The sequence below is a fragment of the Xenopus tropicalis genome, chromosome 1, assembly GCF_000004195.4.
Source record: "Xenopus tropicalis strain Nigerian chromosome 1, UCB_Xtro_10.0, whole genome shotgun sequence".
In the NCBI taxonomy this organism is placed as follows: Eukaryota; Metazoa; Chordata; class Amphibia; order Anura; family Pipidae; genus Xenopus; species Xenopus tropicalis.
In genome coordinates, this window is record NC_030677.2 from 204,792,978 (window position 1) to 204,815,481 (window position 22,504).

Below are 22,504 nucleotides of genomic sequence, written 5' to 3' on the forward strand. Positions count from 1 at the left end.
TTGCTCTGTCCTGGGATTGGGAATGGTTTGGGGGCTGTTTCTGCATGATTGTGCTTACTACAGAGAAATAACCATGCAGCCATTATGATGGTATTGCTGTGTCCTGGGATTGGGAATGGTTTGGGGGCTGTTTCTGCAGGATTGTGCTTAGTACAGAGTAATAACCATGCAGCCATTATGATGGTATTGCTCTGTCCAGGGATTGGGAATGGTTTGGGGGCTGTTTCTTCAGGATTGTGCTTAGTACAGAGAAATAACCATGCAGCCATTTTGATGGTATTGCTCTGTCCTGGGATTGGGAATGGGTTGGGGGCTGTTTCTGCAGGATTGTGCTTAGTACAGAGTAATAACCATGCAGCCATTATGATGGTATTGCTCTGTCCAGGGATTGGGAATGGTTTGGGGGCTGTTTCTGCAGGATTGGGCATGGTTTGGGGGCTGTTTCTGTAGGATTGTGCTTAGTACAGAGAAATAACCATGTAGCCATTATGATGGTATTGCTCTGTCCTGGGATTGGGAATGGTTTGGGGGCTGTTTCTGCAGGATTGTGCTTAGTACAGAGAAATAACCATGCAGCCATTATGATGGTATTGCTCTGTCCTGGGATTGGGAATGGTTTGGGGGCTGTTTCTACAGGATTGTGCTTAGTACAGAGAAATATCCATGCGGCCATTATGATGGTATTGCTCTGTCCTGGGATTGGGAATGGTTTGGGGGCTGTTTCTGCAGGATTGTGCTTAGTACAGAGAAATAACCATGCAGCCATTATGATGGTATTGCTCTGTCCTGGGATTGGGAATGGTTTGGGGGCTGTTTCTGCAGGACTGTGCTTAGTACAGAGAAATAACCATGCAGCCATTATGATGGTATTGCTCTGTCCTGGGATTGGGCATGGTTTGGGGGCTGTTTCTGCAGGATTGTACTTAGTACAGAGAAATAACCATGCAGCCATTATGATGGCATTGCTCTGTCCTGGGATTGGGAATGGTTTGGGGGCTGTTTCTGCAGGATTGTGCTTAGTACAGAGAAATAACCATGCAGCCATTATGATGGTATTGCTCTGTCCTGGGATTGGGAATGGTTTGGGGGCTGTTTCTTCAGGATTGTGCTTAGTACAGAGAAATAACCATGCAGCCATTATGATGGTATTGCTCTGTCCTGGGATTGGGAATGGTTTGGGGGCTGTTTCTGCGGGATTGTGCTTAGTACAGAGAAATAACCATGCAGCCATTATGATGGTATTGCTCTGTCCTGGGACTGGGAATGGTTTGGGGGCTGTTTCTGCAGGATTGGGCATGGTTTGGGGGCTGTTCCTGCAGGATTGTATTTAGTACAGAGAAATAACCATGCAGCCATTATGATGGTATTGCTCTGTCTAGGGATTGGGCATGGTTTGGGGGCTGTTTCTGCAGGATTGGGCATGGTTTGGGGGCTGTTCCTGCAGGATTGTACTTAGTACAGAGAAATAACCATGCAGCCATTATGATGGTATTGCTCTGTCCTGGGATTGGGAATGGGTTGGCCGCTGTTTCTGCAGGATTGTGCTTAGTACAGAGAAATAACCATGCAGCCATTATGATGGTATTGCTCTGTCCTGGGATTGAGAATGGTTTGGGGGCTGTTTCTTCAGGATTGTGCTTAGTACAGAGAAATAACCATGCAGCCATTATGATGGTATTGCTCTGTCCTGGGATTGGGAATGGTTTGGGGGCTGTTTCTGCAGGATTGTGCTTAGTACAGAGAAATAACCATGCAGCCATTATGATGGTATTGCTCTGTCCTGGGATTGGGAATGGTTTGGGGGCTGTTTCTGCAGGATTGTGCTTAGTACAGAGAAATAACCATACAGCCATTATGATGGTATTGCTCTGTCCTGGGATTGGGAATGGTTTGGGGGCTTTTTCTGCGGGATTGTGCTTAGTACAGAGAAATAACCATGCAGCCATTATGATGGTATTGCTCTGTCCTGGGATTGGGAATGGTTTGGGGGCTGTTTCTGCAGGATTGGGCATGGTTTGGGGGCTGTTCCTGCAGGATTGTATTTAGTAGAGAGAAAAAACCATGCAGCCATTATGATGGTATTGCTCTGTCCAGGGATTGGGAATGGTTTGGGGGCTGTTTCTGCAGGATTGGGCATGGTATGGGGGCTGTTCCTGCAGGATTGTATTTAGTACAGAGAAATAACCATGCAGCCATTATGATGGTATTGCTCTGTCCTGGGATTGGGAATGGGTTGGCCGCTGTTTCTGCAGGATTGTGCTTAGTAGAGAGAAATAATTATGCAGCCATTATGATGGTATTGCTCTGTCCTGGGATCGGGAATGGTTTGGGGGATGTTTCTGCAGGATTGTGCTTAGTACAGAGAAATAACCATGCAGCCATTATGATGGTATTGCTCTGTCCAGGGATTGGGAATGGTTTGGGGGCTGTTTCTGCAGGATTGGGCATGGTTTGGGGGCTGTTCCTGCAGGATTGTACTTAGTACAGAGAAATAACCATGCAGCCATTATGATGGTATTGCTCTGTCCTGGGATTGGGAATGGTTTGGGGGCTGTTTCTTCAGGATTGTGCTTAGTACAGAGAAATAACCATGCAGCCATTATGATGGTATTGCTCTGTCCTGGGATTGGGAATGGTTTGGGGGCTGTTTCTGCAGGATTGTGCTTAGTACAGAGAAATAACCATGCAGCCATTATGATGGTATTGCTCTGTCCTGGGATTGGGAATGGTTTGGGGGCTGTTTCTGCAGGATTGTGCTTAGTGCAGAGAAATAACCATGCAGCCATTATGATGGTATTGCTCTGTCCTGGGATTGGGAATGGTTTGGGGGCTGTTCCTGCAGGATTGTGCTTAGTACAGAGAAATAACCATGCAGCCATTATGATGGTATTGCTCTGTCCTGGGATTGGGAATGGTTTGGGGGCTGTTTCTGCAGGATTGTGCTTAGTACAGAGAAATAACCATGCAGCCATTATGATGGTATTGCTCTGTCCTGGGATTGGGAATGGTTTGGGGGCTGTTCCTGCAGGATTGTGCTTAGTACAGAGAAATAACCATGCAGCCATTATGATGGTATTGCTCTGTCCTGGGATTGGGAATGGTTTGGGGCTGTTTCTGCAGGATTCCGCATGGTTTGGGGGCTGTTCCTGCAGGATTGTATTTAGTACAGAGAAATAATCATGCAGCCATTATGATGGTATTGCTCTGTCCTGGGATCGGGAATGGTTTGGGGGCTGTTTCTGCAGGATTGGGCATGGTTTGGGGGCTGTTCCTGCAGGATTGTACTTCGTACAGAGAAATAACCATGCAGCCATTATGATGGCATTGCTCTGTCCTGGGATTGGGAATGGGTTGGGGGCTGTTTCTGCAGGATTGTGCTTAGTAGAGAGAAATAACCATGCAGCCATTATGATGGTATTGCTCTGTCCTGGGATTGGGAATGGTTTGGGGGCTGTTTCTGAAGGATTGGGCATGGTTTGAGGGCTGTTCCTGCAGGATTGTATTTAGTACAGAGAAATAACCATGCAGCCATTATGATTCTATTGCTCTGTCCTGTGATTGGGAATGGTTTGGGGGCTGTTTCTGCAGGATTGTGCTTAGTACAGAGAAATAACCATGCAGCCATTATGATGGTATTGCTCTGTCCTGGGATTGGGAATGGTTTGGGGGCTGTTTCTGCAGGATTGGGCATGGTTTGGGGGCTGTTCCTGCAGGATTGTACTTAGTATAGAGAAATAACCATGCAGCCATTATGATTGTATTGCTCTGTCCTGTGATTGGGAATGGTTTGGGGGCTGTTTCTGCAGGATTGTGCTTAGTACAGAGAAATAACCATGCAGCCATTATGATGGTATTGCTCTGTCCTGGGATTGGGAATGGTTTGGGGGCTGTTTCTGCAGGATTGTGCTTAGTACAGAGAAATAACCATGCAGCCATTATGATGGTATTGCTCTGTCCTGGGATTGGGAATGGGAATGGTTTGGGGGCTGTTTCTGCAGGATTGTGCTTAGTACAGAGAAATAACCATGCAGCCATTAAGATGGTATTGCTCTGTCCTGGGATTGGGAATGGTTTGGGGGCTGTTCCTGCAGGATTGTACTTAGTACAGAGAAGTAACCATGCAGACATTATGATGGTATTGCTCTGTCCTGGGATTGGGAATGGTTTGGGGTCTATTTCTGCAGGATTGGGATGGTTTGGTGGCTGTTCCTGCAGGATTGTACTTAGTACAGAGAAATAACCATGCAGCCATTATGATGGTATTGCTCTGTCCTGGGATTGGGCATGGTTTGCGGGCTGTTTCTGTAGGATTGTGCTTAGTACAGAGAAATAACCATGCAGCCATTATGATGGTATTGCTCTGTCCTGGGATTGGGCATGGTTTGCGGGATGTATCTGCAGGATTGTATTTAGTACAGAGAAATAACCATGCAGCCATTATGATGGTATTGCTCTGTCCTGGGATTGGGCATGGTTTGGGGGCTGTTCCTGCAGGATTGTATTTAGTACAGAGAAATAACCATGCAGCCATTATGATGGTATTGCTCTGTCCTGGGATTGGGAATGGTTTGGGGGCTGTTTCTGCAGGATTGGGCATGGTTTGGGGGCTGTTCCTGCAAGATTGTACTTAGTACAGAGAAATAACCATGCAGCCATTATGATGGTATTGCTCTGTCCTGGGATTGGGAATGGTTTGGGGGCTGTTTCTGCGGGATTGTGCTTAGTACAGAGAAATAACCATGCAGCCATTATGATGGTATTGCTCTGTCCTGGGATTGGGAATGGTTTGGGGGCTGTTTCTGCAGGATTGGGCTTAGTACAGAGAAATAACCATGCATCCATTATGATGGTATTGCTCTGTCCTGGGATTGGGAATGGTTTGGGGGCTGTTTCTGCATGATTGTGCTTACTACAGAGAAATAACCATGCAGCCATTATGATGGTATTGCTCTGTCCTGGGATTGGGAATGGGAATGGTTTGGGGGCTGTTTCTGCAGGATTGTGCTTAGTACAGAGAAATAACCATGCAGCCATTATGATGGTATTGCTCTGTCCTGGGATTGGGAATGGGAATGGTTTGGGGGCTGTTTCTGCAGGATTGTGCTTAGTACAGAGAAATAACCATGCAGCCATTTTGATGGTATTGCTCTGTCCTAGGATTGGGAATGGTTTGGGGGCTGTTCCTGCAGGATTGTACTTAGTACAGAGAAGTAACCATGCAGCCATTATGATGGTATTGCTCTGTCCTGGGATTGGGAATGGTTTGGGGTCTGTTTCTGCAGGATTGGGTATGGTTTGGTGGCTGTTCCTGCAGGATTGTACTTAGTACAGAGAAATAACCATGCAGCCATTATGATGGTATTGCTCTGTCCTGGGATTGGGCATGGTTTGCGGGCTGTTTCTGCAGGATTGTGCTTAGTACAGAGAAATAACCATGCAGCCATTATGATGGTATTGCTCTGTCCTGGGATTGGGTATGGTTTGCGGGGCTGTTTCTGCAGGATTGGGCATGGTTTGGGGGCTGTTCCTGCAGGATTGTACTTAGTACAGAGAAATAACCATGCAGCCATTATGATGGTATTGCTCTGTCCTGGGATTGGGAATGGGTTGGCCGCTGTTTCTGCAGGATTGTGCTTAGTACAGAGAAATAACCATGCAGCCATTATGATGGTATTGCTCTGTCCTGGGATTGGGAATGGTTTGGGGGCTGTTTCTGCAGGATTGTGCATAGTACAGAGAAATAACCATGCAGCCATTATGATGGTATTGCTCTGTCCTGGGATTGGGAATGGTTTGGGGGCTGTTTCTGCGGGATTGTGCTTTGTACAGAGAAATAACCATGCAGCCATTATGATGGTATTGCTCTGTCCTGGGATTGGGAATGGTTTGGGGGCTGTTTCTGCAGGATTGGGCTTAGTACAGAGAAATAACCATGCAGCCATTATGATGGTATTGCTCTGTCCTGGGATTGGGAATGGGAATGGTTTGGGGGCTGTTTCTGCAGGATTGTGCTTAGTACAGAGAAATAACCATGCAGCCATTATGATGGTATTGCTCTGTCCTGGGATTGGGAATGGGAATGGTTTGGGGGCTGTTTCTGCAGGATTGTGCTTAGTACAGAGAAATAACCATGCAGCCATTTTGATGGTATTGCTCTGTCCTGGGATTGGGAATGGTTTGGGGGCTGTTCCTGCAGGATTGTACTTAGTACAGAGAAGTAACCATGCAGCCATTATGATGGTATTGCTCTGTCCTGGGATTGGGAATGGTTTGGGGTCTGTTTCTGCAGGATTGGGTATGGTTTGGTGGCTGTTCCTGCAGGATTGTACTTAGTACAGAGAAATAACCATGCAGCCATTAAGATGGTATTGCTCTGTCCTGGGATTGGGCATGGTTTGCGGGCTGTTTCTGCAGGATTGTGCTTAGTACAGAGAAATAACCATGCAGCCATTATGATGGTATTGCTCTGTCCTGTGATTGGGCATGGTTTGCGGGGTGTTTCTGCAGGATTGGGCATGGTTTGGGGGCTGTTCCTGCAGGATTGTATTTAGTACAAAGAAATAACCATGCAGCCATTATGATGGTATTGCTCTGTTCAGGGATTGGGAATGGTTTGGGGGCTGTTTCTGCAGGATTGGGCATGGTTTGGGGCTGTTCCTGCAGGATTGTACTTAGTACAGAGAAATAACCATGCAGCCATTATGATGGTATTGCTCTGTCCTGGGATTGGGAATGGGTTGGCCGCAGTTTCTGCAGGATTGTGCTTAGTACAGAGAAATAACCATGCAGCCATTATGATGGTATTGCTCTGTCCTGGGATTGGGAATGGTTTGGGGGCTGTTTCTTCAGGATTGTGCTTAGTACAGAGAAATAACCATGCAGCCATTATGATGGTATTGCTCTGTCCTGGGATTGGGAATGGTTTGGGGGCTGTTTCTGCGGGATTGTGCTTAGTACAGAGAAATAACCATGCAGCCATTATGATGGTATTGCTCTGTCCTGGGATTGGGAATGGTTTGGGGGCTGTTTCTGCAGCATTGGGCATGGTTTGGGGGCTGTTCCTGCAGGATTGTATTTAGTACAGAGAAATAACCATGCAGCCATTATGATGGTATTGCTCTGTCCTGGGATCGGGAATGGTTTGGGGGCTGTTTCTGCAGGATTGGGCATGGTTTGGGGGCTGTTCCTGCAGGATTGTATTTAGTACAGAGAAATAACCATGCAGCCATTATGATGGTATTGCTCTGTCCTGGGATCGGGAATGGTTTGGGGGCTGTTTCTGCAGGATTGAGTATGGTTTGGGGGCTGTTCCTGCAGGATTGTACTTCGTACAGAGAAATAACCATGCAGCCATTATGATGGTATTGCTCTGTCCTGGGATTGGGAATGGGTTAGCTGCTGTTTCTGCACGATTGTGCTTAGTAGAGAGAAATAACCATGCAGCCATTATGATGGTATTGCTCTGTCCTGGGATCGGGAATGGTTTGGGGGATGTTTCTGCAGGATTGTGCTTAGTACAGAGAAATAACTATGCAGCCATTATAATGGTATTGCTCTCTCCAGGGATTGGGAATGGTTTGGGGGCTGTTTCTGCAGGATTGGGCATGGTTTGGGGGCTGTTCCTGCAGGATTGTACTTAGTACAGAGAAATAACCATGCAGCCATTATGATGGTATTGCTCTGTCCTGGGATTGGGAATGGTTTGGGGGCTGTTTCTGCGGGATTGTGCTTAGTACAGAGAAATAACTATGCAGCCATTATAATGGTATTGCTCTGTCCAGGGATTGGGAATGGGTTGGGGGCTGTTTCTGCAGGATTGGGCATGGTTTGGGGGCTGTTCCTGCAGGATTGTACTTAGTACAGAGAAATAACCATGCAGCCATTATGATGGCATTGCTCTGTCCTGGGATTGGGAATGGGTTGGCCGCTGTTTCTGTAGGATTGTGCTTAGTACAGAGTAATAACCATGCAGCCATTATGATGGTATTGCTCTGTCCTGGGATTGGGAATGGTTTGGGGGCTGTTTCTTCAGGATTGTGCTTAGTACAGAGAAATAACCATGCAGCAATTATGATGGTATTGCTCTGTCCTGGGATTGGGAATGGTTTGGGGGCTGTTTCTGCAGGATTGTGCTTAGTACAGAGAAATAACCATGCAGCCATTATGATGGTATTGCTCTGTCCTGGGATTGGGAATGGTTTGGGGGCTGTTTCTGCAGGATTGTGCTTAGTACAGAGAAATAACCATGCAGCCAATATGATGGTATTGCTCTGTCCTGGGAGTGGGAATGGTTTGGGGGCTGTTTCTGCAGGATTGTGCTTAGTACAGAGAAATAACCATGCAGCCATTATGATGGTATTGCTCTGTCCTGGGATTGGGAATGGTTTGGGGGCTGTTCCTGCAGGATTGTGCTTAGTACAGAGAAATAACCATGCAGCCAATATGATGGTATTGCTCTGTCCTGGGAGTGGGAATGGTTTGGGGGCTGTTTCTGCAGGATTGTGCTTAGTACAGAGAAATAACCATGCAGCCATTATGATGGTATTGCTCTGTCCTGGGATTGGGAATGGTTTGGGGGCTGTTCCTGCAGGATTGTGCTTAGTACAGAGAAATAACCATGCAGCCATTATGATGGTATTGCTCTGTCTTGGGATTGGGCATGGTTTGGGGGCTGTTTCTGCAGGATTGGGCATGGTTTGGGGGCTGTTCCTGCAGGATTGTATTTAGTACAGAGAAATAACCATGCAGCCATTATGATGGTATTGCTCTGTCCTGGGATCGGGAATGGTTTGGGGGCTGTTTCTGCAGGATTGGGCATGGTTTGGGGGCTGTTCCTGCAGGATTGTATTTAGTACAGAGAAATAACCATGCAGCCATTATGATGGTATTGCTCTGTCCTGGGATTGGGAATGGTTTGGGGGCTGTTTCTGCAGGATTGGGCATGGTTTGGGGGCTGTTTCTAAAGGATTGTGCTTAGTACAGAGAAATAACCATGCAGCCATTATGATGGTATTGCTCTGTCCTGTGATTGGGAATGGTTTGGGGGCTGTTTCTGCAGGATTGTGCTTGGTACAGAGAAATAACCATGCAGCCATTATGATGGTATTGCCCTGTCCTGGGTTTGGGAATGGTATGGGGGCTGTTTCTGCATGATTGTGCTTACTACAGAGAAATAACCATGCAGCCATTATGATGGTATTGCTCTGTCCTGGGATTGGGAATGGGAATGGTTTGGGGGCTGTTTCTGCAGGATTGTGCTTAGTACAGAGAAATAACCATGCAGCCATTTTGATGGTATTGCTCTGTCCTGGGATTGGGAATGGTTTGGGGGCTGTTTCTGCAGGATTGTGCTTGGTACAGAGAAATAACCATGCAGCCATTATGATGGTATTGCTCTGTCCTGGGTTTGGGAATGGTTTGGGGGCTGTTCCTGCAGGATTGTACTTAGTACAGAGAAATAAACATGCAGCCATTATGATGGTATTGCTCTGTCCTGGGATTGGGCATGGTTTGCGGGCTGTTTCTGCAGGATTGTGCTTAGTACAGAGAAATAACCATGCAGCCATTATGATGGTATTGCTCTGTCCTGGGATTGGGTATGGTTTGGGGGCTGTTTCTGCAGGATTGGGCATGGTTTGGGGGCTGTTCCTGCAGGATTGTATTTAGTACAGAGAAATAACCATGCAGCCATTATGATGGTATTGCTCTGTCCAGGGATTGGGAATGGTTTGGGGGCTGTTTCTGCAGGATTGGGCATGGTTTGGGGGCTGTTCCTGCAGGATTGTACTTAGTACAGAGAAATAACCATGCAGTCATTATGATGGTATTGCTCTGTCCTGGGATTGGGAATGGGTTGGCCGCTGTTTCTGCAGGATTGTGCTTAGTACAGAGAAATAACCATGCAGCCATTATGATGGTATTGCTCTGTCCTGGGATTGGGAATGGGTTGGCCGCTGTTTCTGCAGGATTGTGCTTAGTACAGAGAAATAACCATGCAGCCATTATGATGGTATTGCTCTGTCCAGGGATTGGGAATGGTTTGGGGGCTGTTTCTGCGGGATTGTGCTTAGTACAGAGAAATAAACATGCAGCCATTATGATGGTATTGCTCTGTCCTGGGATTGGGAATGGTTTGGGGGCTGTTTCTGCAGGATTGGGCATGGTTTGGGGGCTGTTCCTGCAGGATTGTATTTAGTACAGAGAAATAACCATGCAGCCATTATGATGGTATTGCTCTGTCCTTGGATCGGGAATGGTTTGGGGGCTGTTTCTGCAGGATTGGGCATGGTTTGGGGGCTGTTCCTCCAGGATTGCATTTAGTACAGAGAAATAACCATGCAGCCATTATGATGGTATTGCTCTGTCCTGGGATCGGGAATGGTTTGGGGGCTGTTTCTGCAGGATTGGGCATGGTTTGGGGGCTGTTCCTGCAGGATTGTACTTCGTACAGAGAAATAACCATGCAGCCATTATGATGGTATTGCTCTGTCCTGGGATTGGGAATGGGTTAGCTGCTGTTTCTGCACGATTGTGCTTAGTAGAGAGAAATAACCATGCAGCCATTATGATGGTATTGCTCTGTCCTGGGATCGGGAATGGTTTGGGGGATGTTTCTGCAGGATTGTGCTTAGTACAGAGAAATAACCATGCAGCCATTATGATGGTATTGCTCTGTCCTGGGATTGGGAATGGTTTGGGGGCTGTTTCTGCAGGATTGGGCATGGTTTGGGGGCTGTTCCTGCAGGATTGTACTTAGTACAGAGAAATAACCATGCAGCCATTATGATGGCATTGCTCTGTCCTGGGATTGGGAATGGGTTGGCCGCTGTTTCTGCAGGATTGTGCTTAGTACAGAGTAATAACCATGCAGCCATTATGATGGTATTGCTCTGTCCTGGGATTGGGAATGGTTTGGGGGCTGTTTCTTCAGGATTGTGCTTAGTACAGAGAAATAACCATGCAGCAATTATGATGGTATTGCTCTGTCCTGGGATTGGGAATGGTTTGGGGGCTGTTTCTGCAGGATTGTGCTTAGTACAGAGAAATAACCATGCAGCCATTATGATGGTATTGCTCTGTCCTGGGATTGGGAATGGTTTGGGGGCTGTTTCTGCAGGATTGTGCTTAGTACAGAGAAATAACCATGCAGCCATTATGATGGTATTGCTCTGTCCTGGGATTGGGAATGGTTTGGGGGCTGTTCCTGCAGGATTGTGCTTAGTACAGAGAAATAACCATGCAGCCATTATGATGGTATTGCTCTGTCCTGGGATTGGGCATGGTTTGGGGGCTGTTTCTGCAGGATTGGGCATGGTTTGGGGGCTGTTCCTGCAGGATTGTATTTAGTACAGAGAAATAACCATGCAGCCATTATGATGGTATTGCTCTGTCCTGGGATCGGGAATGGTTTGGGGGCTGTTTCTGCAGGATTGGGCATGGTTTGGGGGCTGTTCCTGCATGATTGTACTTCGTACAGAGAAATAACCATGCAGCCATTATGATGGTATTGCTCTGTCCTGGGATTGGGAATGGTTTGGGGGCTGTTTCTGCAGGATTGTACTTAATACAGAGAAATAACCATGCAGCCATTATGATGGTATTGCTCTGTCCTGGGATTGGGAATGGTTTGGGGGCTGTTTCTTCAGGATTGTGCTTAGTACATAGAAATAACCATGCAGCCATTATGATGGTATTGCTCTGTCCTGGGATTGGGAATGGTTTGGGGGCTGTTTCTGAAGGATTGTGCTTAGTACAGAGAAATAACCATGCAGCCATTATGATGGTATTGCTCTGTCCTGGGATTGGGAATGGTTTGGGGGCTGTTTCTGAAGGATTGGGCATGGTTTGGGGGCTGTTCCTGCAGGATTGTTTTTAGTACAGAGAAATAACCATGCAGCCATTATGATGGTATTGCTCTGTCCTGGGACTGGGAATGGTTTGGGGGCTGTTTCTGCAGGATTGGGCATGGTTTGGGGGCTGTTCCTGCAGGATTGTATTTAGTACAGAGAAATAACCATGCAGCCATTATGATGGTATTGCTCTGTCCTGGGATTGGGAATGGTTTGGGGGCTGTTTCTGCAGGATTGGGCATGGTTTGGGGGCTGTTCCTGCAGGATTGTACTTAGTTCAGAGAAATAACCATGCAGCCATTATGATGGTATTGCTCTGTCCTGGGATTGGGAATGGGTTGGCCGCTGTTTCTGCAGGATTGTGCTTAGTACAGAGAAATAACCATGCAGCCATTAGGATGGTATTGCTCTGTCCTGGGATTGGGAATGGTTTGGGGGCTGTTTCTGCAGGATTGTGCATAGTACAGAGAAATAACCATGCAGCCATTATGATGGTATTGCTCTGTCCTGGGATTGGGAATGGTTTGGGGGCTGTTTCTGCAGGATTGTGCTTAGTACAGAGAAATAACCATGCAGCCATTATGATGGTATTGCTCTGTCCTGGGATTGGGCATGGTTTGCGGGCTGTTTCTGCAGGATTGGGCATGGTTTGGGGGCTGTTCCTGCAGGATTGTATTTAGTACAGAGAAATAACCATGCAGCCATTATGATGGTATTGCTCTGTCCAGGGATTGGGAATGGTTTGGGGGCTGTTTCTGCAGGATTGGGCATGGTTTGGGGGCTGTTTCTGCAGGATTGGGCATGGTTTGGGGGCTGTTTCTGCAGGATTGTGCTTAGTATAGAGAAATAACCATGCAGCCTTATGATGGTATTGCTCTGTCCTGGGATTGGGAATGGTTTGGGGGCTGTTTCTGCAGGATTGTGCTTAGTACAGAGAAATAACCATGCAGCCATTATGATGGTATTGCTCTGTCCTGGGATTGGGAATGGTTTGGGGGCTGTTTCTGCAGGATTGGGCATGGTTTGGGGGCTGTTCCTGCAGGATTGTACTTAGTACAGAGAAATAACCATGCAGCCATTATGATGGTATTGCTCTGTCCTGGGATTCGGAATGGTTTGGGGGCTGTTTCTGCAGGATTGTGCTTAGTACAGAGAAATAACCATGCAGCCATTATGATGGTATTGCTCTGTCCTGGGATTGGGAATGGTTTGGGGGCTGTTTCTGCGGGATTGTGCTTAGTACAGAGAAATAACCATGCAGCCATTATGATGGTATTGCTCTGTCCTGGGATTGGGAATGGTTTGGGGGCTGTTTCTGCAGGATTGGGCATGGTTTGGGGGCTGTTCCTGCAGGATTGTATTTAGTACAGAGAAATAACCATGCAGCCATTATGATGGTATTGCTCTGTCCAGGGATTGGGAATGGTTTGGGGGCTGTTTCTGCAGGATTGGGCATGGTTTGGGGGCTGTTCCTGCAGGATTGTACTTAGTACAGAGAAATAACCATGCAGCCATTATGATGGTATTGCTCTGTCCTGGGATTGGGAATGGGTTGGCCGCTGTTTCTTCAGGATTGTGCTTAGTACAGAGAAATAACCATGCAGCCATTATGATGGTATTGCTCTGTCCTGGGATTGGGAATGGTTTGGGGGCTGTTTCTGCAGGATTGTGAATTGTACAGAGAAATAACCATGCAACCATTATGATGGTATTGCTCTGTCCTGGGATTGGGAATGGTTTGGGGGCTGTTTCTGCAGGATTGTGCATAGTACAGAGAAATAACCATGCAGCCATTATGATGGTATTGCTCTGTCCTGGGATTGGGAATGGTTTGGGGGCTGTTGCTGCAGGATTGTGCTTAGTACAGAGAAATAACCATGCAGCCATTATGATGGTATTGCTCTGTCCTGGGATTGGGAATGGTTTGGGGGCTGTTTCTGCAGGATTGTGCTTAGTACAGAGAAATAACCATGCAGCCATTATGATGGTATTGCTCTGTCCTGGGATTGGGAATGGTTTGGGGGCTGTTTCTGCGGGATTGTGCTTAGTACAGAGAAATAACCATGCAGCCATTATGATGGTATTGCTCTGTCCTGGGATTGGGAATGGTTTGGGGGCTGTTTCTGCAGGATTGTGCTTAGTACAGAGAAATAACCATGCAGCCATTATGATGGTATTGCTCTGTCCTGGGATTGGGAATGGTTTGGGGGCTGTTTCTGCAGGATTGGGCATGGTTTGGGGGCTGTTCCTGCAGGATTGTATTTAGTACAGAGAAATAACCATGCAGCCATTATGATGGTATTGCTCTGTCCTGGGATTGGGAATGGTTTGGGGGCTGTTTCTGCAGGATTGGGCATGGTTTGGGGGCTGTTCCTGCAGGATTGTACTTAGAACAGAGAAATAACCATGCAGCCATTATGATGGTATTGCTCTGTCCTGGGATTGGGAATGGGTTGGCCGCTGTTTCTGCAGGATTGTGCTTAGTACAGAGAAATAACCATGCAGCCATTATGATGGTATTGCTCTGTCCTGGGATTGGGAATGGTTTGGGGGCTGTTTCTGCAGGATTGTGAATAGTACAGAGAAATAACAATGCAGCCATTATGATGGTATTGCTCTGTCCTGGGATTGGGAATGGTTTGGGGGCTGTTTCTGCAGGATTGTGCTTAGTACAGAGAAATAACCATGCAGCCATTATGATGGTATTGCTTTGTCCTGGGATTGGGAATGGTTTGGGGGCTGTTTCTTCAGGATTGTGCTTAGTACAGAGAAATAACCATGCAGCCATTATGATGGTATTGCTCTGTCCTGGGATTGGGAATGGTTTGGGGGCTGTTTCTGCAGGATTGTGCTTAGTACAGAGAAATAACCATGCAGCCATTATGATGGTATTGCTCTGTCCTTAGATTGGGAATGGTTTGGGGGCTGTTTCTGCAGGATTGGAGTTAGTACAGAGAAATAACCATGCAGTCATTATGATGGTATTGCTGTGTCCTGGGAATGGTTTGGGGGCTGTTTCTGCAGGATTGGGTATGGTTTAGGGGCTGTTTCTGCAGGATTGTACTTAGTACAGAGAAATAACCATGCAGCCATTATGATGGTATTGCTCTGTCCTGGGATTGGGAATGGTTTGGGGGCTGTTTCTGCAGGATTGGGCATGGTTTGGGGGCTGTTCCTGCAGGATTGTATTTAGTACAGAGAAATAACCATGCAGCCATTATGATGGTATTGCTCTGTCCTGGGATTGGGAATGGTTTGGGGGCTGTTTCTGCAAGATTGGGCATGGTTTGGGGGCTGTTCCTGCAGGATTGTACTTAGTACAGAGAAATAACCATGCAGCCATTATGATGGTATTGCTCTGTCCTGTGATTGGGAATGGTTTGGGGGCTGTTTCTGTAGGATTGTGCTTAGTACAGAGAAATAACCATGCAGCCATTATGATGGTATTGCTCTGTCCCGGGATTGGGAATGGTTTGGGGGCTGTTTCTGCAGGATTGGGCATTGTTTGGGGGCTGTTTCTGCAGGATTGTATTTAGTACAGAGAAATAACCATGCAGCCATTATGATGGTATTGCTCTGTCCTGGGATTGGGAATGGTTTGGGGGCTGTTTCTGCAGGATTGGGCATGGTTTGGGGGCTGTTCCTGCAGGATTGTACTTAGTACAGAGAAATAACCATGCAGCCATTATGATGGTATTGCTCTGTCCTGTGATTGGGAATGGTTTGGGGGCTGTTTCTGCAGGATTGTGCTTAGTACAGGGAAATGACCATGCAGCCATTATGATGGTATTGCTCTGTCCTGGGATTGGGAATGGTTTGGGGGCTGTTTCTGCAGGATTGTGCTTAGTACAGAGAAATAACCATGCAGCCATTTTGATGGTATTGCTCTGTCCTGGGATTGGGAATGGTTTGGGGGCTGTTCCTGCAGGATTGTACTTAGTACAGAGAAGTAACCATGCAGCCATTATGATGGTATTGCTCTGTCCTGGGATTGGGAATGGTTTGGGGTCTGTTTCTGCAGGATTGGGTATGGTTTGGTGGCTGTTCCTGCAGGATTGTACTTAGTACAGAGAAATAACCATGCAGCCATTATGATGGTATTGCTCTGTCCTGGGATTGGGCATGGTTTGCGGGCTGTTTCTGCAGGATTGTGCTTAGTACAGAGAAATAACCATGCAGCCATTATGATGGTATTGCTCTGTCCTGGGATTGGGCATGGTTTGCGGGCTGTTTCTGCAGGATTGGGCATGGTTTGGGGGCTGTTCCTGCAGGATTGTATTTAGTACAGAGAAATAACCATGCAGCCATTATGATGGTATTGCTCTGTCCAGGGATTGGGAATGGTTTGGGGGCTGTTTCTGCAGGATTGGGCATGGTTTGGGGGCTGTTCCTGCAGGATTGTACTTAGTACAGAGAAATAACCATGCAGCCATTATGATGGTATTGCTCTGCCCTGGGATTGGGAATGGGTTGGCCGCTGTTTCTGCAGGATTGTGCTTAGTACAGAGAAATAACCATGCAGCCATTATGATGGTATTGCTCTGTCCTGGGATTGGGAATGGTTTGGGGGCTGTTTCTGCAGGATTGTGCTTAGTACAGAGAAATAACCATGCAGCCATTATGATGGTATTGCTCTGTCCTGGGATTGGGAATGGTTTGGGGGCTGTTTCTGCAGGATTGGGCATGGTTTGGGGGCTGTTCCTGCAGGATTGTATTTAGTACAGAGAAATAACCATGCAGCCATTATGATGGTATTGCTCTGTCCTGGGATCGGGAATGGTTTGGGGGCTGTTTCTGCAGGATTGGGCATGGTTTGGGGGCTATTCCTGCAGGATTGTACTTCGTACAGAGAAATAACCATGCAGCCATTATGATGGTATTGCTCTCTCCTGGGATTGGGAATGGGTTGGCCGCTGTTTCTGCAGGATTGTGCTTAGTAGAGAGAAATAACCATGCAGCCATTATGATGGTATTGCTCTGTCCTGGGATCGGGAATGGTTTGGGGGATGTTTCTGCAGGATTGTGCTTAGTACAGAGAAATAACCATGCAGCCATTATGATGGTATTGCTCTGTCCAGGGATTGGGAATGGTTTGGGGGCTGTTTCTGCAGGATTGGGCATGGTTTGGGGGCTGTTCCTGCAGGATTGTACTTAGTACAGAGAAATAACCATGCAGCCATTATGATGGCATTGGTCTGTCCTGGGATTGGGAATGGGTTGGCCGCTGTTTCTGTAGGATTGTGCTTAGTACAGAGTAATAACCATGCAGCCATTATCATGGTATTGCTCTGTCCTGGGATTGGGAATGGTTTGGGGGCTGTTTCTTCAGGATTGTGCTTAGTACAGAGAAATAACCATGCGGCCATTATGATGGTATTGCTCTGTCCTGGGATTGGGAATGGTTTGGGGGCTGTTTCTGCAGGATTGTGCTTAGTACAGAGAAATAACCATGCAGCCATTATGATGGTATTGCTCTGTCCTGGGATTGGGAATGGTTTGGGGGCTGTTTCTGCAGGATTGTGCTTAGTGCAGAGAAATAACCATGCAGCCATTATGATGGTATTGCTCTGTCCTGGGATTGGGAATGGTTTGGGGGCTGTTCCTGCAGGATTGTGCTTAGTACAGAGAAATAACCATGCAGCCATTATGATGGTATTGCTCTGTCATGGGATTGGGAATGGTTTGGGGGCTGTTTCTGCAGGATTGGGCATGGTTTGGGGGCTGTTCCTGCAGGATTGTATTTAGTACAGAGAAATAACCATGCAGCCATTATGATGGTATTGCTCTGTCCTGGGATCGGGAATGGTTTGGGGGCTGTTTCTGCAGGACTGGGCATGGTTTGGGGGCTGTTCCTGCATGATTGTACTTCGTAGAGAGAAATAACCATGCAGCCATTATGATGGTATTGCTCTGTCCTGGGATTGGGCATGGTTTGGGGGCTGTTTCTGCAGGATTGTACTTAGTACAGAGAAATAACCATGCAGCCATTATGATGGCATTGCTCTGTCCTGGGATTGGGAATGGTTTGGGGGCTGTTTCTTCAGGATTGTGCTTAGTACAGAGAAAAGGAGATTTGTTTCACTTACCGTTAAATCCTTTTCTCGTAGTCCCGTCACGGCAGCACAGGGCACCCTTGGGTTAATACCATCTTCCGTCTAGGAGGCAGGATGGATATGCAAGAATCGGGAGGAGTCTGTAGTGACTCCCCTTCCTGGTATTGACCCCTCCCCTATCAGTTTCCATTATCCTAGCCATCTTAGAATTGTGAGTATAGTATAGTAAAGGTAGCTAGTAGAGGGTTGGGAACTCCCTGTGCTGCCGTGACGGGACTACGAGAAAAGGATTTAACGGTAAGTGAAACAAATCTCCTTTTCTCCGTACGTCCCTAGGCAGCACAGGGCACCCTTGGGTAGAGTCCCAAAGCAGAAAGATAGAGGGTGGGTGAAACAGGTAAAAGTGTTAGAAAATAAGAAGAGGGTGTAAAGGCACTAACATGGCCCCGGACCCTAACTTGAGGTAACTGTTTGTAGAACTTTTCTTCCAAAGGCTGCATCTGCTGATGCGTAAACATTGAACTGGTAAAACTTAGTGAAGGTGTGCAAAGATGCCCAAGTGGCTGCTTTGCATATTTGTTCCATAGAGGCTTGGTTATGGAGAGCCCAGGATGTACTAAGGCCTCTAGTAGAGTGTGCTGATACTTTGAATGGGATTTCTAAGTCCCTTGATCTGTAAACCATGGTAATTAAGTCCTTGATCCATCTTGCAATGGATATTTTGGTGGCCCGATTACCATGATGTCGACTTCCATACAAAAGAAACAGTGCTTCCGACTTTCTGATATTCCTGGTTCTGTGTATATAGAATTTTAAGGCCCTTACCACGTCTAGGTTGTGAAGTAGCCGTTCCTTCCCATTAGCCGGGTTTGGGCAAAGGGAAGGTAGAACAATTTCCTGGTTGAGGTGGAATTCTGATGCCACCTTGGGTCTGAATGAAGGTACCGTTCGAAGTACCACTTTGTCTTGGTGAAATATACAGAATGGTGGTTTGTGGGAGAGGGCTCCCATCTCTGATACTCTTCTAGCTGAGGATATAGCTACTAGAAACGCTGTTTTCCATGTCAGTAATTTTAGGCTGATTGATGCCATAGGCTCAAAGGGTGGTTCTTGTAATGCTCTCAGTATGATGTTTAGGTTCCATGGCGGTATGGGTTGTCTGTATGGAGGTCTTATGTTTCCAGCTGCCTGAATAAAGGTTCTCACGTCTGGGTGAGATGCTATCGGTTTTTGAAAGAGTATCGATAGGGAAGATATTTGAACCTTGAGGGAACTGACTCCCAGTCCCAGGTCGAGGCCTTTTTGGAGGAACTCGAGTATGTGGTGTATTTGGAAATCTGTATAAGTCAGTGCCCTTTGGTTACACCAGGAGATATAAGTGAGCCAGACGCGATGGTAGGCTACGGATGTGGACCTTTTTCTCGCTTGCATTAGCGTGTTGGTAACTTTGTCTGAGAATCCTTTGTCTCTCCAAATGGAGGTCTCAATAACCATGCCGTCAGGGAAAGCCAGGTTAGGTTGGGATGTTGGCAGGGTCCCTGTAGTAGGAGGTCTGGTCTCCTCGCTAAGTGCCATGGCTGGTCTATCGCCATTTTTCTTAGGTCTGAGAACCATGCCCTGCGGGGCCAGAATGGTGTTATGACTATTGCTGTAGTTTGGAACATCTGGAGTCTCCTCAGGACCGGGTGAATCATGGGGATTGGCGGGAAATGTATACTAGATCGAAATCCCAAGTCGTGGTCATTGCGTCTATCGCTGTGGCTTGCTGGTCCCGGTACCTGGAGTAGTACTGAGGTACTTGGTTGTTGTACTTCGTTGCCATGAGGTCTACTTGTGGCTTGCCCCACCGGATCGTGAGTTGGTGGAATACCTCCTTGTTTAATGACCATTCTCCCGGGTCTAGGGTATTTCGGCTTAGGAAGTCTGCCTCGTTGTTCAACTCCCCTGGTATGTAAACTGCCTGTAGGCGGCAGTCGTTGGACTCTGCCCAGGATAGGATCTTTGTGACTTCTCTCCATGTTTTTATACTGTGTGTGCCGCCTTGGTGATTGATATATGCGACCGTTGTCGCATTGTCGGATTTGACTTTCACCGGATGGCCTCTTAGGTACCCTTCCCAGTGTTTTAGTGACAGCGCTACGGCTCTGAGTTCCAGAATATTGATGTGTAGTTTGGTTTCCCGGGGGGACCAAATACCTTGTACGTTTTTGTGTGCGTATACACCTCCCCATCCGGAGAGGCTGGCGTCCGTGGTAACTATGTGCCAGGACTGGACCGAGCACAGTTTTCCTTTTTGAAGGTTCTGCTCCGTGCACCACCAGCGGAGTGATTCTCTTGTTTCCTGGGATAGGGTAATGTATGTTTCGAGATTGTGGTGGGCCCCGTGCCATTTCTTTATGAACTCCAACTGTAGGGTTCTCATGTGAAATTGGGCGAAGGGAACCATTTCTATGGCCGAGGTCATTAGGCCTAGGAGTCTCATGCATTTTCTGACCTTTAGATGTGGTTGTGCCATGGTCTGCTTTGCGGCTGTTATGATGTTGGTCACTTTTTCTGTTGTCAAGAATACTCTGTGTTGTGTAGCGTCGAACCTCACTCCTAGGAATACGATGGATTGAGATGGTTGTAGGGAGCTTTTGGTGGGATGTATCTTCCACCCGTGTTCCTCTAGTATTTGTATGCACGCTTGTGTGTCCGAATTTGATGCTGAGAAGGTCGGGGCTCTGACCAAAATATCGTCTAGATATGGAATTATGCAGAGGTTGAGTTGTCGCATATGTGCTGTCAGTGCCGCCATCACTTTCGTAAATACCCGGGGTGCTGTTGCCAGTCCGAATGGTAGGGCCTGGAATTGGTAGTGGTGTTCTCCTACTGCGAACCTTAGGTATCTTTGGTGGTCCACGTGTATGGGGATGTGAAGATACGCGTCCTTTAAATCGATGGATGTAAAGAAATCCCCTTTTTCTACGTTTGATATGACTGATCTCAGTGACTCCATCTTGAAGGAGGGGACGTGAAGAAAGGTGTTCAATCTCTTGAGGTCTAGAACTGGGCGTAGGGATCCGTCCTTTTTGGGGATTAGGAAGAGGTTTGAATAAAATCCTTGGTGTCTTTGACTTCGTGGTACGGGGGTGATGGTATTGGAGAGTAGGAGTTCTTTGACTGCCTTGAGTACTGGGTCCCTTGTGTTCTTTGAGGTTAGGAAGCGTGGTGGTGGGATTTTTCGAAATTGGAGTTTGTACCCGTCTGTAACTATGTTGTGTACCCATGCGTCGGTAGTGTGTTGGAGCCAGGGCCCCCGGAACTTTAAGAGGCGTCCCCCGACTGCCTCCTCCATTCCGGGGGGGGCTACGGCTTCATTGGTCTTGTTTTTCTTGATTGCCCTTGGTAGGGCGTCTCTGGTAATTCCAGGTTGTCTTCTTTTGGGGACGAAAATTTTTCGTGTTTGGGTTGTAAGACTGATGTCTGTTTTGGGAGGATGGTCTTCCAAAGGTTGTAGAGCGAAATGGTCGTTTTGCCTGTGTATTTGGTGCTCTGGGTTTCTTGTCCTGGGGTAGGAAGTTGCTCTTTCCTCCTGTGATCTTATTGATTAGAGAGTCCAGTTCGGAACCAAAGAGGGAGGTACCCGAGAACGGGAGTGCCAAAAGACTCTTTTTTGAGGCCTGGTCGGCATTCCATGTTTTTAACCAAAGGGCTCGACGAGCGCCTACAGAAAGGGCTGATGCTTTAGCTCCTAGTTGAATAATGTCCATGGACGCATCACACAGGAAGTGCACCGCGTTCAATACCTTAGATAGGATTTCAGCTGTAGGTTGTTCTTGTGTGGTGGTGGCTAATGCCTCTTCCAACCACAGCACCGCGGTCCTAGCTACGCATGCTGAAGCTATGGAGGGCTTAAATGCTGAAGTGACCGTGGAGAATATGTTTTTTAGCAGATTTTCTGCTTTGCGATCCATGGGGTCTTTGAATGATGTGCCATCCTCTAGGGGTATAGTGGTGCGCTTAGCTAACCTAGCCACTGGAGCGTCGACCTTGGGAACTACTTCCCATTGCTCTTTGAGTGATTGTTCGAATGGGTATAAGGCCTCCAACCTTTTATCTTTTATAAATCGTCTGTCTGGTGCCTTCCATTCCTTTTTTATAATTTCCTGTACGGTTTCATGTACCGGGGAAATTCTTTTGTTTCTTTAGGGATGACCCAAACAATTTATCAAGGGTCTTAGTTTCTTTATGTTCTTCTTGAATACCTAACGTAAGGAACATGTCTGAGAGTAGTCCCTGAACTGCCTCTGTTTGTGATTTTTGTGTGGCCCTTGACTCCTGTGGGGGAGTTTCTGAATCCTCCCACTCACTTGAGTCTTCTGGTATTGCCCCTTCATCTTCCCCAGATGAGGGTTCTATATCCTCCTCTGTTTGTATGCTTATTTGGGGTGGCTCTTTAGAGCTAGAGGGTACTTGGTGTGCCTGTAAATTGGCAAGTTTTTCTATGGAGGCTGACATAGTCATCAGTGATGCCTGGAAGGGTTGGAACCATTCAGGTATGTGATTAGCCACTGTACCAGTGGAGTCTTTGGTCTGTTCATTGTCAGACTTGGTCTTTTT